The sequence below is a fragment of the Prionailurus viverrinus genome, chromosome F1 (assembly GCF_022837055.1).
Source record: "Prionailurus viverrinus isolate Anna chromosome F1, UM_Priviv_1.0, whole genome shotgun sequence".
NCBI lineage: Eukaryota > Metazoa > Chordata > Mammalia > Carnivora > Felidae > Prionailurus > Prionailurus viverrinus.
Window position 1 is genome coordinate 3,350,677 of NC_062577.1, and position 15,561 is coordinate 3,366,237.

General features: G+C 42.2%; 1 long non-coding RNA gene across 1 annotated transcript; it reads right to left on the reverse strand.

Moving 5' to 3' along the window:
* Nucleotides 1–4,424: 4,424 nt before the first annotated feature.
* Nucleotides 4,425–13,405, reverse strand: LOC125155579 (uncharacterized). Its single transcript, XR_007148279.1, has 2 exons — nt 13,076–13,405; nt 4,425–5,535 (listed from the first exon to the last, which is right to left on the reverse strand). It is a non-coding gene; the product is annotated as an uncharacterized LOC125155579 (long non-coding RNA).
* Between the last annotated feature and the right edge of the window lie 2,156 nt (nt 13,406–15,561).

Sequence of the window (15,561 nt, forward strand, 5' to 3'; positions counted from 1 at the left end):
GATATGCATCTGGCTTTGGCTCAGGTCATGATCTCACAGTTTGTGGGTTCGAGCCCTGCATCGGGCTCTGTGCTGACAGCTCAGGGCCTGGATCCTGCTTTGAATTCTGTCTCTCTGTCTCTGTCTCTGTCTCTGTCTCTTTCTGCCCCTCCCCGCCCCCGCTCATGCTCTGTCTCCCTCTCAATAATAAATAAACATTAAAAAAAAAAATATTTTCAATAAGGTTGCATGCCGGTTTTTGACAAAAGACCTGTTTGGCTTTTAGTAAGAGTTAATGCTGATAATCTGTCAAAAAAACAAGCAAACAAACAAACAAAGCAAAACAAAAAAAAATAAAGAAGTAAAATAAGAATAGGCCACAGGTGTAAGTCTCTTTCAATAGCCTTATGGCAGCTCGGTGTTTCCTAAGTTGGAGAGGAAGATAAACCACCTGCCACACCATCACTAATGGGACCCTATGACACTCTTCTCTTGTCAATCAGTGAAGTCACCAGAAGGAAGCTCCAGGGCTAAGAATAGTGTTTCAGACAAACCCAAAAGGTCAGCAGTAAGTTAACTCCAGTCTGGAGAACTGTCCACTAATACTATTAGGATGGGGGAAAATCTCTCATTTTCTATTCTCATGCACATTTTCAGAAATGCTGCTTACATTAGGCAGTGATAAATTTTACACACACACACACACACACACACACACACTCAGAGTGGCATCCTGGAAGGAGGACTAGAATAAAAAACTAGATCCCCATCTTTAGACATGTTCCTGGTAAGGTCCTAAGTCTACCTCTCCATGAGCCTGCATGAACTGAAGTTGCTGAGGAGCACCCAGTTTAATGTATTCTGTCCACGGCGCTGTTCTAGATTCGAGCTTTTTCTACCAGGAAGTTACATAAGTTACATTCTCATCATTTAAAAAAAAGCCCCAAAATTTATAAAATATAGCAATCCAGGCAGAAGTTTATAAATGCCTAAAGATAAAAACTGTAGGATCCTCTTTACATAAAGTATGAAACAGTCAAAACTAATGTATGCTGTTACAGGTCAGGATAGGAGATACCCACGTTTGGAGGGTGGGAGTGACTCTAAGGGGTGGTGGGAGCATTCAGTTTTTATCTGGGTGCTGATTACATGACTATATTCGGTTGTAATCACGTAATTTTCTGCACAATTTATTGCACATATGTGTGTTTTTGAGAGACAGGGCATGCATGTGCTAATGCACATAAGCAGGGGAAGGGGAGAGAGAGAGAATCCCAAGCAGGCTCTGCCCTGTCAGCGCAGAGCCCCACACAGGGCTCGATCCCACAAACCCTGAGATCATGACCTGAGCCAAAATCAAGAGTCGGACGCTTAAGCGACTCAGCCACCCAAGCACCCCTGTTTTGTATCTACGTTAAGCTTCAGTTACATTTTATTTAATTACCCAAAGGTAATACAGACCATAGTACGGAAGTTCCAAGGAATCGCGTGCCAGGGGCTGGCCTTCATTACGGAAGATGGTACTATTATAGCAAGGATTGGATTAGTGGGAAGAATCTGAGTCAGTGGAGCTGACTGAGGCTCAGAGGCCAGAGCCATCTCCAGCCCACAGCAGGCTCTCAGTAAATGGTTGCTGAATAAGTGAGTGAATGAATGAACGAATGAATGAATGAAGCACGTTTTCTAAGCAGAAGATTCAACGACACAGTTTCATAGATCAGACAACCAGGTGGAGCTTCCAATGTGTCATGATGTGTCATTTCTTTTTTTTCTTATGGGTTTTTTCTTTCTTTTTTTTTAGGAGAGAGAGGGTGTTAGTGGGCAAGGGGCAGAGAGAGAGAGAGAGAGAGAGAGAGAGAGAGAATCCCACGCAAGCTCCGAACTGTCAGCGAAATGCCGGAAGCACAACTGGAGCTCACCTGAAGGGGGGCTCGAACTCACGAACTGTGAGATCACGACCTGAGCTGAAGTCGGACCCTTAACCCACTGAGCCACCCAGGAGCCCCCTCGATGTGATGTTCTAAACTCGCTCCTAAAGGACTGTATTACAGCAAGTCAACTTCCTGTTGTGATGCAATTTGCATAAAGTTCAGGACCTCTTGTGACATGCTAATCGACATGTTTGTATGGATGTCAAAGCACGTGCAGTTACACACAGTCTCTCACGCGGGGCTGGCTTTCGTTTGGCGGGTTCGTGCAGGACGTGAGCTAGGCAGGCACCTGACAGACTCCCCATACTGCCACACCGAGCACTTTCTTAGAGCGTGAGCCCTCAATGGCAAGTCCATCTCTAGTTACTAAAACCAGCACAGAGGCTGGTACATGGAGACATAGTTACTTCTTGAGAAATTAAATTAGCGTGAGAAGGTTGTTTGGTGAATGCGCTCAGGGGACAGGGAGCTGGCTGATCTTGTTCAGCATTTAAATTTTATTGAGCGGGGCACCTGGGTGGCTCAGTCGGTTAAGCATCTGACTTCGGCTCAGGTCATGGTCTCATGGTACGTGAGTTCAAGCCCCGCATCAGGCTCTGTGCTGACAGCTCAGAGCCTGGAGCCTGTTTCAGATTCTGTGTCTCCCTCTCTCTCTCTGACTCTCCCCCATTCATGCTCTGTCTCTCTCTGTCTCAAAAATAAATAAACGTTAAAAAATTAAAAAAAAATTTATTGAGCACGTTTTACAGCTCAAGCACTGTGATACTTTCACGTGTTATTTCATTCAACCTTACTGAATCCTCAGAGTGATCTTGTAAAACTAATGTTGTCATGTTATACAGGACTCAGAGAAGTTAACTGATACTCCCAGCCTCATGATTGAGCATAAACAGACAAGCAGAATGAATGAGTAAATTAAGAAGCAGAAACCTATTTCCCAGCAAGTAAGTAACAGAGGTGGAATTTGAACCCTGGTTGTCTGATCCCAAGGCCATCACCTTTGAGATAGGAGAGCTTGATGTGCGCATGGGCATTACCTGCCAGTTAAGTTGGAATATCTCTACCAAGCGACTGTCTTCCCCAGCTAGTGGTGGAGATATGTGGACATGTTATTTTTCTCATGCATGCATCCATTCATTTCAAGAAATTTTTTACTGTTTATTTGTTTTTGAGGGAGAGAGAGAGCAGGGGAGGGGCAGAGAGAGAGGGAGACACAGAATCTGAAGCAGGCTCCAGGCTCTGAGCTGTCAGCACAGAGCCCGACGTGGGACTTGAACTGGTGAACTGTGAGATTATGACCTGAGCCGAAGTCAAATACTTAACCGACTGAGCCACCCAAGGCTCAAAAAAATTCAAGAAATTTTTAATGAATACACACTATGGGGCCAGCACTGTTAATCACTCTGAGATTTACAGATGGCATATAAAACTTAGTAACTGGTACCTTATGCCATAAGAAGGTTTTTTAAGAAATAACTATTTTGTTTAGATTTTGTTATATTGTTGGGACAAAGAGATTAATGACACGGTTCCTGCCCACAAACAGCTTAGTCTAGTAGGGAAAAGACAGGAAATCAAGTGAATATGGCAATATTTCCTAGGGGATTTGTCTTAGTCAGTTTGGGAGGCTATAGCAAAGTACGATACACTGGGTGACTTATAAACGACAGAATTAGTTTCTCACAGTTCTGGCATCTAGAAATCAGAGTTCAGGTCAGGTTCTGGTGAGACCCCGCTTCTGGGTTGCAGACTACTAGCTTCTAGCTGTGTCCTCACAAGGCAGAGAGCAGAGAGGGAAGCAGACTCTCTCATGACTCTTATAAGGGCACCAATGTCATTTCCAAGGGCCTCACCCTCATGACCTCATCTAATTTTAACTACCTCCCAAAGGCCCACCTGCTAATAACATCACATCAACAGATAGGTTTCAACATATAAATTTTGGAGGGGCACAAACATTCAGTCCATAAGAGAATTCACAGATGAGCCTTATGGGAATATTATTTTTCTTTGTTTTGCCTTTCCGTTGCTTTGATCATTGCTGTCATTAAAAAAACAAAAGTGTTGGGGTGGCTGCAGGGCTCAGTCAGTTAAGCCTCTGACTCTCGGTTTCGGCTCAGGTCATGATCTCACAGTTTGTGAGTTCGAGGCCCGCATTGTGCTCTGTGCCGACAGCACAGAGCCTGCCTGGGATTCTCTCTCTCCCCGTCTCTCTGCCCCTCCTCTGCTCCCTCTGTCTTTCAGAATAAATAACTTAAAAAAAATGTTTTCAAGGATAGCGTTTACTATCAACCATGTTATTATGGTATTGTTTTGTGTCCAACAAGTGCAGGATAGGAAGGGATGCTATTGTACATGGTCAGGTAAGGCGAAAATCATTGCTCCCCTGATATGGCACTGAAATTAGTTTCCCATAGATATTAGTGAAAATAAATACACCCTAGTATCTCTGCCCTTTTACATAGGCCCAGGTTAAATTGGAGAAAATGTCATAGAAAAGAAACGATTGATAAGTCGTCTGTATCTTTGTTTATTTTACTATTGAATATCATGGATTACAAAAGCCACAGACCCTCCCTATGGAAACACAAATCCAATTAAACTGTCTATCCTCTCCGCACATCAGGAAAGGTAGTTATTTGTGATTGGAACCTTACCAAAATGTGGCTGTGCTTCACACAAAAACTCTGTTTTCATGCATCTCTCAAAGCTGCTTATAATGTTCTTAAGGAAAAGAATCCATATACAACTGTGAAACCGCATGTCCTGGAAAACATTCAGGAGCCTTCTAATTTGGATCAGGAAGGAACACTGAAACAGTATCTCTGTCAAATAAACTCATCCATTCCGGAATCCTCAGCATTTCTTTTAGCCCTTTGATGAAGGTCAAGGAAGAATTCACTAATAAGCCATTTCCCTTGAAGACAGTTACTGACATCTTTCAATGTATCCAGTTCTTGGTTTTTGTCCATGAGGTGCACTCTGATACTGTCAGAGAATTCCTATTTGGTGAGTCCCTTTTGGAAAACTCAAAGGGCACTGACATCTTCAAAATTGTTAAAGGTATTTCTTTGCCAAACAAGGGTCTGCCGTAGACACAATATCTTGGTATTTGTTGAACTGATAAAGCACATGGTGTGTTTGGCATCAACCCACCTGGTTCTCTGGTAAACAAGGAGGCACAACATACCATTGTGTCTTGCTGCTTTTGACATTGGCATGTGCTCACATCTAAGACTTGGCCAATGATTTGAAAATTGTGCCCACCGCTGCATAACATTTGTCAATTTTATCAGCATCAGAGCCTTAAATTATCCATTAACTACGTGTAATGAAAAGATACAATCCAAGAGGCTCTGTCAGGGAAGTGAAAGAGAACATGACATTTATCCATACAAATTGAGTGACTTCCCCAAAGTCAAGTCTTGAAGTATTTGGTTGAACCTCAGGCAGAAGTTGTTTTGTAGCTACTTGCTTGCTTGCACTGAGAAGAAAGACAGGCTCTCTCCCAGAACATAGAGGAGATTGTTCATGGACATGATTTTATCTGGCAGATGTTTTTTCCATACTAATGACATCAGTCTTCCCATTGAAGTTCCATACTTTCATTTTGGGTGTCGCTGCTCTGGAAGAAGAGAATGTGGGCAGACAGTTATGTCAACTTTCCAGTTCTGAAGGAAGTGTTTCTGTCACATGAAGTCAAGAGAGCAAACCCTATTAATGTCTCTGAAGGAAAACCATCTACTCTGTGGTAATCAGCCTCCAGAATGGTTGTTTATGAGTCTCACACCTTAGTATCATGCCCCTGTGTAACCCCTCTTAGAAGTAGGGGTGTTGAGGTAACCAATAGGATTTTACAGAAATGATACTATGTGATTTCTGGGGCTAGGTCATACAACGCATTCAGCTCCCAGATTCATTTATGTTGATTCTTATTAGCTTCCATTTTAAGTGTACTATTTTTGGAAAACCATACTCCCATTCTGGTGACCCATTTCTTCTTAGGCTTACAGCTCCCATGCATTGGGTACCTGGAACCCCCAAGAAGGAAATCAGAGTACCAGAAAAGGGCACTGGGAAACAACTATGTGACTTCAGCATCTGGCTCTACTTGGGGGATGGTGCCTAGTGACCCAGCATCATGAGAATATCTCTGACTTCTTTGGCATTGCCTAATTCTGCCTGTCCCTTGGTTTGGGAGAAAGTCTGTTTAAAAAGAATCGCTGAGATCAAGACTTAGTTAGGGTCAGGAGTTTAGATCTCTACTTTTTATGTAAAATGTAAACAAATTTCATGTAGGTATGAGGAGAATTTTTAATCTTCCCCCAGACTAAAAGGTATTTAGATATGTTCAAGCTTTGCATTTTATTTTTCTTTATTAATTAGTGGGGACATCTGCATTAACACAGGATCATTAATTTATGATCTAGTGAGTCTTTTCCACCTGTAACTTCCCTGATGAAAGAGAATGAGACAAAAAGGAACTGTTTGATCAAGACTTCTCCCACAGATTTAAAAGATGCCCTTGAATAACATTAAAGATATCAATTTGGCTGTTGTCTACCTAGTTTGCTGTGAGGCAAATATATTAACCAAAAATGGAGGCACTAAAACTCAGATTTTGGGGGTACCTGGTTGGCTCAGTTGGTTAGGCATCTGACTTCGATTCAGGTCATGATCCTGAGGTCTGTGATTTCCAGCCCTGCGTTGGGCTCTCTGCTGACAACTCAGAGCTTGGTGCCTGCTTTGGATTCTATGTCTCCCTCTCTCTCTGCTCCTTCCCAACTCTCTGTCTCTGTCTCTCTCAAAAATAAAAAAAAAATTAAAAAAATTAAAAATAAATAAAACTCGGATTTTGCATTACTACTTGCTAATCATTAACATGAAAGCATATTGCCATTCTCTCTAAATTCCAAATCAAACCAAATGTCAGCAATGCCAACCCAAGGTCTGCATTTCTTGAAAACAAAATCACAGCTTCCTCTGAGGCACCTCAGAAAACACAATTGAAATGATAAGTAGTTTGGTTACATTTACTCATTTCGGACACATCCTTATTCTTCCATATTCACTTTCTTCCCTGTCTGGGTTTGAGTCTTGGTGAGTTTTCCGGTATAATATTCCAGAAGCCGTCAGTATCATTGATTCTAAATAGAACCCTCAGAAGCAAAAAGAAACATGTATCCCAGGTGAACTGGTTTCCTATTGCTGCCATAAAGTTAAGTTAGCATAAACTCCATGCTTTAAAACAATGTAAATTTGTTGTCTTATGGTTCTGGAGCACTGAGGTCAGACCTGGGTCTTACTGGGCTAACATCATAATGTCCACAGTGTTTTCTGTTCCTTTCCAGAGACTTTAGCAGACAGTCCATTTCCTTGCCTTTTCCAGTTTCCTTGACTTGAGACCCTCCTTCTCTATTTTCAAAGCCATCAATGGCAAGTAATGTCCTTCTCATGCCCCATTACTCTGACCTACTTCCATAGCCACATCTACCTCTGACTCTTCTGCCTTCCTCTCCACAGTGAGAACTCCTGTGATCACATTAGGCCACCCAGATAATCCAGACTAATCTCCCCATCTCAAAATCCTTAACTTAGTCATATCTGCAAAGTCTTTTTTTGCCATGGAAGGGGTAACATATTCACAGTTTCGGGGATTAGGATGTGGGCGTCTTGGGGGGGGGACATTAGCACAACAGTGTCTAAAAATAATATTCCAATGTTCAATCCTGAAAGATTGTGTTTTATAAATTTCAAGAAGCAAATGAATTTCCCAGGTCTGCACCCACTGAACTATCCTATAAGCAGACAATGGCAGCCAACAGCGGGGACATCTGCCTCCTTTGCAGTGAACTTCCCTCTGATAAGAAGATGACTAGGGAATGTGCAGTCCACGAAATGGCACATTCTAGAGAGGGGCCATGCTTCCACATGGTTGTTAGTGTTGCCGTTTTTAAGATTCCACCCCAGTATCAAGCATTAGTCCTTCCTATAAGTGTTACTGTTATCTTGCGAAATTTTTATTTTTAAAAATATTTGTTCCAAAAGGAAGAAATACATGTCTTAAATTTGTCACATATGAAAGAAATAGGGAGGACAGCCAAGAGTTCCTTCCATTTGGCATTGTTCTAGTCCCTCTCCCCAAGAGGCAGGCGTATCATGGATCCATATTTTGGAGATTATATTAACCGTTTTGTCCCAATAGTTATTAATTATGGACTTGAGCAGGCCACACACTACCCAAGCATGCCCTTTTTCTACTAACACTTACAATGTGGCTTCATATGCAGATTCATAAGTGTTCTTATTTGCATGATACATAATTGGTATTTTAGAAAACTGGAACGGTTTCATGACTCTGACAGTGTGGTATATGCTCTGTAATTTAGTATATATATGAAAGTCATTCAATTGTGATCAGATTAGGAAAAGTAGATGAAAATGGAACAGCTACAATTGCAAAGGGCATATGTTTGACCAGCCAAAAGTTTCTGTCAAATATAGATTCCGTATGTGAATGTAATATCCTGCAAAGACTACCTGGGATTCCAAATGTGAAATGAGATGAAACAGTGTCCATTTGGGCTTCTCAGATAGAAATCAGGGCAAACGTGAGTAAAGGAAGATTTATTTCCTTGCTGGGCAAATGGCACAGGTTCCCTTTTGATGGCCAAGTGTTTCCAACACAGTTTGAGTGAGTCCTGGTGTTACAGACTCCACCCTTGATCATAAACATACTTAAAGTTACACTAAGGATACACGTGAGACATGTGCAGTCCACATTTTTATTTCTATAAAAGTATCTTGGACAAACGAGAAGGAAAGACAAAGTGGTGGGTTTTTTTTTTCAAAGCCTACAGGTGGTTTCAGTTACTCAATATGTTTGTCTAATTGCTCACATGTTACCTACACAATATTGAGAGCAGATAATTCTGCAAAGTTTCTTCATCAGCTTCTGAATTCTGCCTGCACCCTCGTTAGCATAAATCCCCCTTTTCTGCCTGCAAAAGCTGAAATATGCCGTGTTCTTGTCTTACCCTTTGCCATCCAGTCTTAAGAAGCTGGATCTGACAGGCATAGCGTTAAAAAAGGGGGGGGGGGGCAGGGGACTACCACCAGCTGTTGCTAATAAAACAACTCCAGTCCCTGCATTGGTCGCTTCCTCCTCTAACTTCATATCCCCGAAGTGTTGGCAGTAATTGGGAGGGGGGTTACTGGGGCATTCCTCTCTCAAGGGAGACAATAAGAATATTAATATTAATGCAATGGCTGCTCCTTCAGATGGGAACGGATAAGATGAAATGATTTAGAGAAGGCTTGATCAATCATTCCATTTCTTGGCAAGAAAATGATGCCTTTTGCATTAAGAAAGAACATCTGGGTAGAATCACAGTGGTTAAAAGAATTGGGTGGTTGGCAACCAAAAATTCACTTCCTTGATAGAGTTTAGATTTTTCCTCCCTCTGGGACTTCTGGCCCTGCTGGGGGCAAAAGCAAAAGTTTGAAAGGCTTACTTGAAAATATGTGCTTACATGTCAGCACTCTTTCTGTGACCTTGCTGCCTACTGATTTATTAGCAGGGTCTAAGAAGGCATCTGGGGTGGCCAGTCAACGTGTCTGATTCTGAAGAAAGGGTGGCCACGCTGGGAGCATTTCTGACTCTGTGACCCCACATCTGGCCCACGAAGCTCCTTCTGCTCCCATGGCGGCTTGAGAAGTGTCTGCAAACCAAGACCTTTTTGGAGCAAACGTGGACAGATAGCCAAACCTTTCAAAGTCTGGGAGAGTCAAGAGGTTGCTGCTTGCTTGTGACCAGGGCATCAGCAAGGCTGTGGCGCGAAAGGACCTTGCACATGGCAGATAGACACAGGTTTCCTAAGACATTAAATATTTCAAGGTCTCGCTACTGAAAGCACAAGTGGAGCCTTGTGTGGGAGACAAAGATGTGTGGCCTCAGGGAGGGGGTGGGGACACTCTGCTCCTTTTACTGTTCTCTCTCTGAATAGTGATGACCCAGCATGGAGACATTCGTGACCTGCATCCCCTCTGCCAGATGCTCGACAGCCATTAGTTAACTAGAGAAGCAGCCGTTCCCAGTGACACGCCAGCCAGGCGTCCACACTCCCGGCTTTAGGAGTCAGAGTGGGGGTACAGAGAAAGGTGGGGCTCATCAGGGCACAGTCAGCACAGGAAACAAATATGGAGGATTACAGGAAGGCAAAGGCACCGACCCGAGTCAAAATACAGAGGAGGTAGGTATTTCAAAGAGACCTCATCTGAGTTTTAAAGATCACAGTCATATCCTAAGAGACATACCACATCTTCCCAAAGAGCATTCACTCACACAGAACTCACCACTGTCCCGAATCTTTGAGTGTATTTGCCATACCTTAATTATACAACCCCCTAAAGCACCCTTTGCTACCTGTAACGCGAGGCTTATCCCAGATCGATCCTCTCAGATGCCTGCAGAACCACCTGGGAATCGCGGTATCAGTTATGATTGTTCCTAACCCTCCCCCCCTTTTGTCTTATTCTTTACCTTTTTAGTGTTATTTTTTGACGCTGGGTGCTTGCAAAGTATTTAAAACATCACTAACGTCATCAAGGAGCACTTTCATCAGTATATTTGCACACAATGTGACATGCTTTATTACTTAAAAGGAAGTTTCTTGTTTTCTTCATGGAACTATAAGCTCCATGATGTCACCGAGTCCCCAGTGCCTGGAACCATATCTGGCATATAGGTGCTTGATAAATACTTACCAGCTATATGAATGAATGAATGAATGAATGAATATAAATCTATTCTCCACCCTCTCAGAGCACAGAGCCTAAGAAAGTATTACACATGTGACTAAAAGCAGAAACCTAATGTATAACCAGGCAATAAAATACCAAGTTCCATCTCATAAGGTGATCCATCATCTTTGTTCTGTTTTGGGGCCACAAGCAGGTGAGATGCTTCAAAGCCCTTCATGGAAACATGCATCCATACACGTGGTTTCTAAAGAAACACTATTCTACTCTTTAGTACATTATGTTATTGCTATGGAAACAGCGATATTTTAAAGAAGAACACTGGAACTTTCCAAATACAGTATTTATTCTTCTTGTACTAGCAAATAATGTGTTTCGCCTAAGAACTTGTTAGGTGGCCTGCAGCTAAATATAAAGGGACAGATTCTCATCATGTGTAAGTCTAGGGGAAAATGTGGACCACTGGCTTTTCAAGATACATTTTAAAATAAACTCAGCACAAAACCCTAGACATAATTGGAGCTTTCAATGAAACACTTAATATGTTAGATTTGTTTTTTAGTTAGAAAAACTATTTATATTTGAGCCGCAGAAAAACCCTCTGAAGGATGACAAGCTGTCATTGTCTTGGGATTTTCAGAGGACCAACCTCACTCAACCTTACTTTTGTTTATGACTATCAGTACCTCTGTAGTGCTCAGCTGGCTAATATGGCCTTAGCTTTCCAGGACTGGCATCACATCTTAACTAAAAGGTTATGAGAGAAAGCATAAACCCAGTGTGGGCTCTAATAGCACAAGAGGAAAGGAACCAAACAGGATCCGAGGAGTGTTATCAAAGGATCACTTAAGTCTAGCACACATGTGGAAGTACCGATTGATAATATCCACTTGTACAATTTTGCCTTCCTTACTGATCCATTTTTTAAAGCAAACCCAGATGGACTCATTTTTAAAACCTCTCTTCCTGCTGATAAAAAAAAAATGAAAGCAATTTTTTAACAGGTATGATTCCAGCATTCTAGTGACCATAATTTCTGCCTTGTATTATGTGCAAAATTGGTAGTGTGGTAGCATTTTCTTTTAGTTCGGGTAAGTTATCCATGTGCAAAGGTGGAACACACACACGCACCCTTCTTTCCTGGTGATGGAAAGAACATAAACTTGTGCTCTACCATTGCTACCTGGGAGCTGTTTGCCCTGGAGCAAATTCCTACCTCCCTCAGCCTCACACAGTTCCCCACTTGCAGGGTCACCTAAATGAGAACACACAGAAAGATCCTAAAACAGCTCCCAGTAAACATTAATCTCTTCTCTTCCCTGATAATAAAGAATAACCATTACATTTCTCTTTATTGTTTTCAGCCCACTAAAGTGCAAATGTCTCTAAAGCTTCCAGGAGTTGAAAGATATTAGAATCATGTTTCCATGGACATAGTTCACTTAAAGCAAACAGTTCTCCCTTCAGTAATTTAGTTCAGACAAAACATAAACACTTACTCAACAAAATATATTGCTCACGTTATTCCAATTTGTACTTATGTGTCATCTTCTGTGTAAGAGCTCAAAGGGCACTACAAATAAAACAATGCTTGCGATCTAGAAAGATATAGGTAAATTTATGTTGGATTGCTAAGGTGAACTGATAATAACAAATTAAGTCATCTGCACAAGATTTTGATACTATTTTGGTGACCTACCTGAGCAAATACAAAGCTTCGATATTCGGCCTATACTTTATGAATGACAGGTACTGCCAAGTGCCCACCACTCCCTTCCTCTGGGCCCTCACTGCTGTTTTGCTGTTTCACCTAGGTCCTCACACCCATCCTTCAACATGACACCCCAAGCAGCCACCAACAAGCAGGCGGAGATAGTTTATCAGTTTAAATCCATCTGCCTTCCTTGAGTCAGATTATTTTCCAAGGTCTCTACATTGGGCCTGGGTGGCTCAGTCGGTGAAGCATCCGACTTCGGCTCAGGTCATAATCCCATAGTTCATGAGTTCAAGCCCCACGTCAGGCTCTGTGCTGGCAGCTCAGAGCCTGGAGCCTGCTTTGGATTCTGTGTCTCCTTCTCTTTCTCTGCCCCGCTCTCTCTTTCTCCCAAAAACAAACAAACATTAAAAAAAAAAAAGAATAGGTTCTCATAAAGAACCACAGAGCTTTTTTTTTTTGCATACTTCCTTCTCATTATTTTTTGATGCCATTAAAATATATCTGTGAAAACTTATTTATTTGTCAGTTTTATCATTGGCCCTGGCACAATGAAATTCTCAATGCATTAATCTTCAGGGACAGAAAATTTTCTGAAAATCCTCTCCCCTTCCTACTCAAAGAAAAGAAGATTCATCCACTGCTCCAAGACCCCCTTCCAACCCAGCGCTGACTCCACCTTTTTACTTACCGTGTTTCGCCACTGATCTCATCTCCTTCTGCTTGCTGTATGACTTGGCCCCCTTGTGCTTCCTCTGTCTGCCTCCTTTTCTTGGATCTTCCCCTGCTCAGACTTTTAGAAGAGATCACCATCCTGTCTGGCTCCACTGCAGGTGCATGATGCTCAATTTCAACCGGGCCCTCAGGACTGCTCAGCAACAAGAGCTTCTAAATCTTCATCAACCTTCTCAGTCTCCACGCCCTGGCTCCTTTGACTCAACAGATGCCAACCTGTCATAGAGAACACAGATGCCATTAGGGATGGGCTCCCCAGACCCCGTGAGCTCTGTCTGAGCCTCTGCATACATTCAAGCTTGGCTTGGCCTTACCTTCTCTCTGCACAATGCCCATCCCTCCCCTTGGCCCCATGCCCCTCACCTGATCCAGGACTTTCTGCCATTGTTTGCCTACCACTCCCTCAACACACCTTTAAAATCTTTTCTTGGACAAATTCCTCCACGCCTACACACTAGGTCAAGAGTATTCTTCACCGCAAATAAATAAGCAAAAAAGCAAGCACCACAAAGCACGTTCTCTTACCTGGAGCCTGATACTTGAGCTTCATTCCACCTCTGAGTGCTTTCTCTCATGCTTCCTCTGCCTGGGGTAAAATCCTACCTCTTTCTGTGCATCCAAATCCTGCCCACTCCTTAGACCCAAACCAAGTGTATTTCCGTCCCGACATCCACACTTGCAAAGAATCAATGGCCTGCGTGAATTGCCTAGGAGCCTCTGCCTCTCTCACCCGCAACACCTCTGTTTTTGTCTGTGTGTCACAATCTCGAGCACCTCTGCTCTCAAAGCTACTGGAGGTTCAGTAAGGCCAGAATGTGTATCTCATTTATCTTGTATTCCCCAAAGTGCCCAACACGTGCTGCATACTTAGTCACCACCATTTTAGACAGATTAGGAGTCTTTAGCCACATGCCCTAAATCACAAAGCTTGCAAATGCCAAAGTTGCCATGGATTTGAGTGTTCTTTCAATTTCTTGTGTGAGTCCTATAGTCTTAAACATTTTACTGCAGTGGGATCACAATCATACCATTTTGGTGGTCCAAAGAAAGTTTCTTTAAATGTCTAGTTTCCAAAGGCTTTCCAAACACTTTTGTTTAGGAGCTAAAAAATGGTGAATGAATGAATGAGTGAATAAGTTTGGGATGATGGTACCCAGAAAGCTTAAACTTGTTAAGGGTAGAGGTCAGTGGGATACTGGTGGGGAGGGTGGGGGATGGGGAGGGGGAGACCCACAGGCGGGTCATTCTGTGCCCCTGCCTGTAGAAGGCACACTGAGGCCAAGGGCTGGCCCCACTGTGCATTGCAGCACTGCTAAGACAGAGGTGCCCCTCCACCCAGTCAGGGAATCCATGCTTGATGTTGTGCAACATTTTCCATAGTTGGGATTTTGACAATTGAACATATTTTAAAAATTACAAAGTAAGTGTCATTTGTTTTCCGAATCTTATTGTCAAATTCTGATCCTTAGGGTCTGAGATAAAAGTATCACCTGTCATAAGTAGAATATTAGGAGATGATTTACCTCCCCTCCCAAATTTCATACCAAGGAAACATCTTCAAATGTTGAGTCGGGAGAGCAATTCCAGATGATTAAAGAAAACCAGTCAAGATCATTTTATTGTCCACTTTCTATAAGACCAGGTGGAATATAAATTTTCATACAGGTCCAGTTGGGGACATCTCTGCTGAAGAGAGTCTGGAGGCCTTCACTGCTTTTCGGGTTATTTACGGTAATTGGTGTTCACCTGGATCTAAGTTTTATTATATTTGACAATGATAGGATTACGTAAAAATCTCCTGGCACTGCAGGTATTTTCAGAAGATCAAAGCACAACCCCTAGATAATAAGCAGTTTGCAAGTGCTGAGGAATGTATACTTTGTTATGGATGGTACACTTTGTGATTCTGAATAGGGCTGCTGAAAACATTCACTTGAACCCAAAAGAAGACTCTATTATTCAAGGAGTGTAAGAACGCTATTGCACTTAAAAAAAAATAGAGTTTTAGTAGCAGACAAGAAAGGGAGAGTATTAGCCTTCAGCAGAATTTTCAGTAATTGCCTCCCTGAAAAGGCTCAATAGTGCAATCACGTAAAGGTAAACTTAATGGTATAAAGAAATGATTGAGCACATTTAGGTGGAATAACTGAAGGCTGGGTGCGTTTGTTTTTCATTCCTCACTGAAAGGCAGAAGCTATGTTTCATATATGTAGGAAGGAGCCAGAAGATTGAATACAGAGATTAAAATACTTCATAATTGCTTTAGTCAAATGAACAGATTTTGTATATAAAAGGGACCTGTAGGCATAATTTAGGGCAGGTTTTGCATGGAAATGAAGTCTGTTACACCTCCAGTACCCAACCACCTTACACAACTTGTCTCCCTAAAATGGATATTTTAATCTCTAATTTATTAAAAGATGAAATGTTGGAATGTTGGAT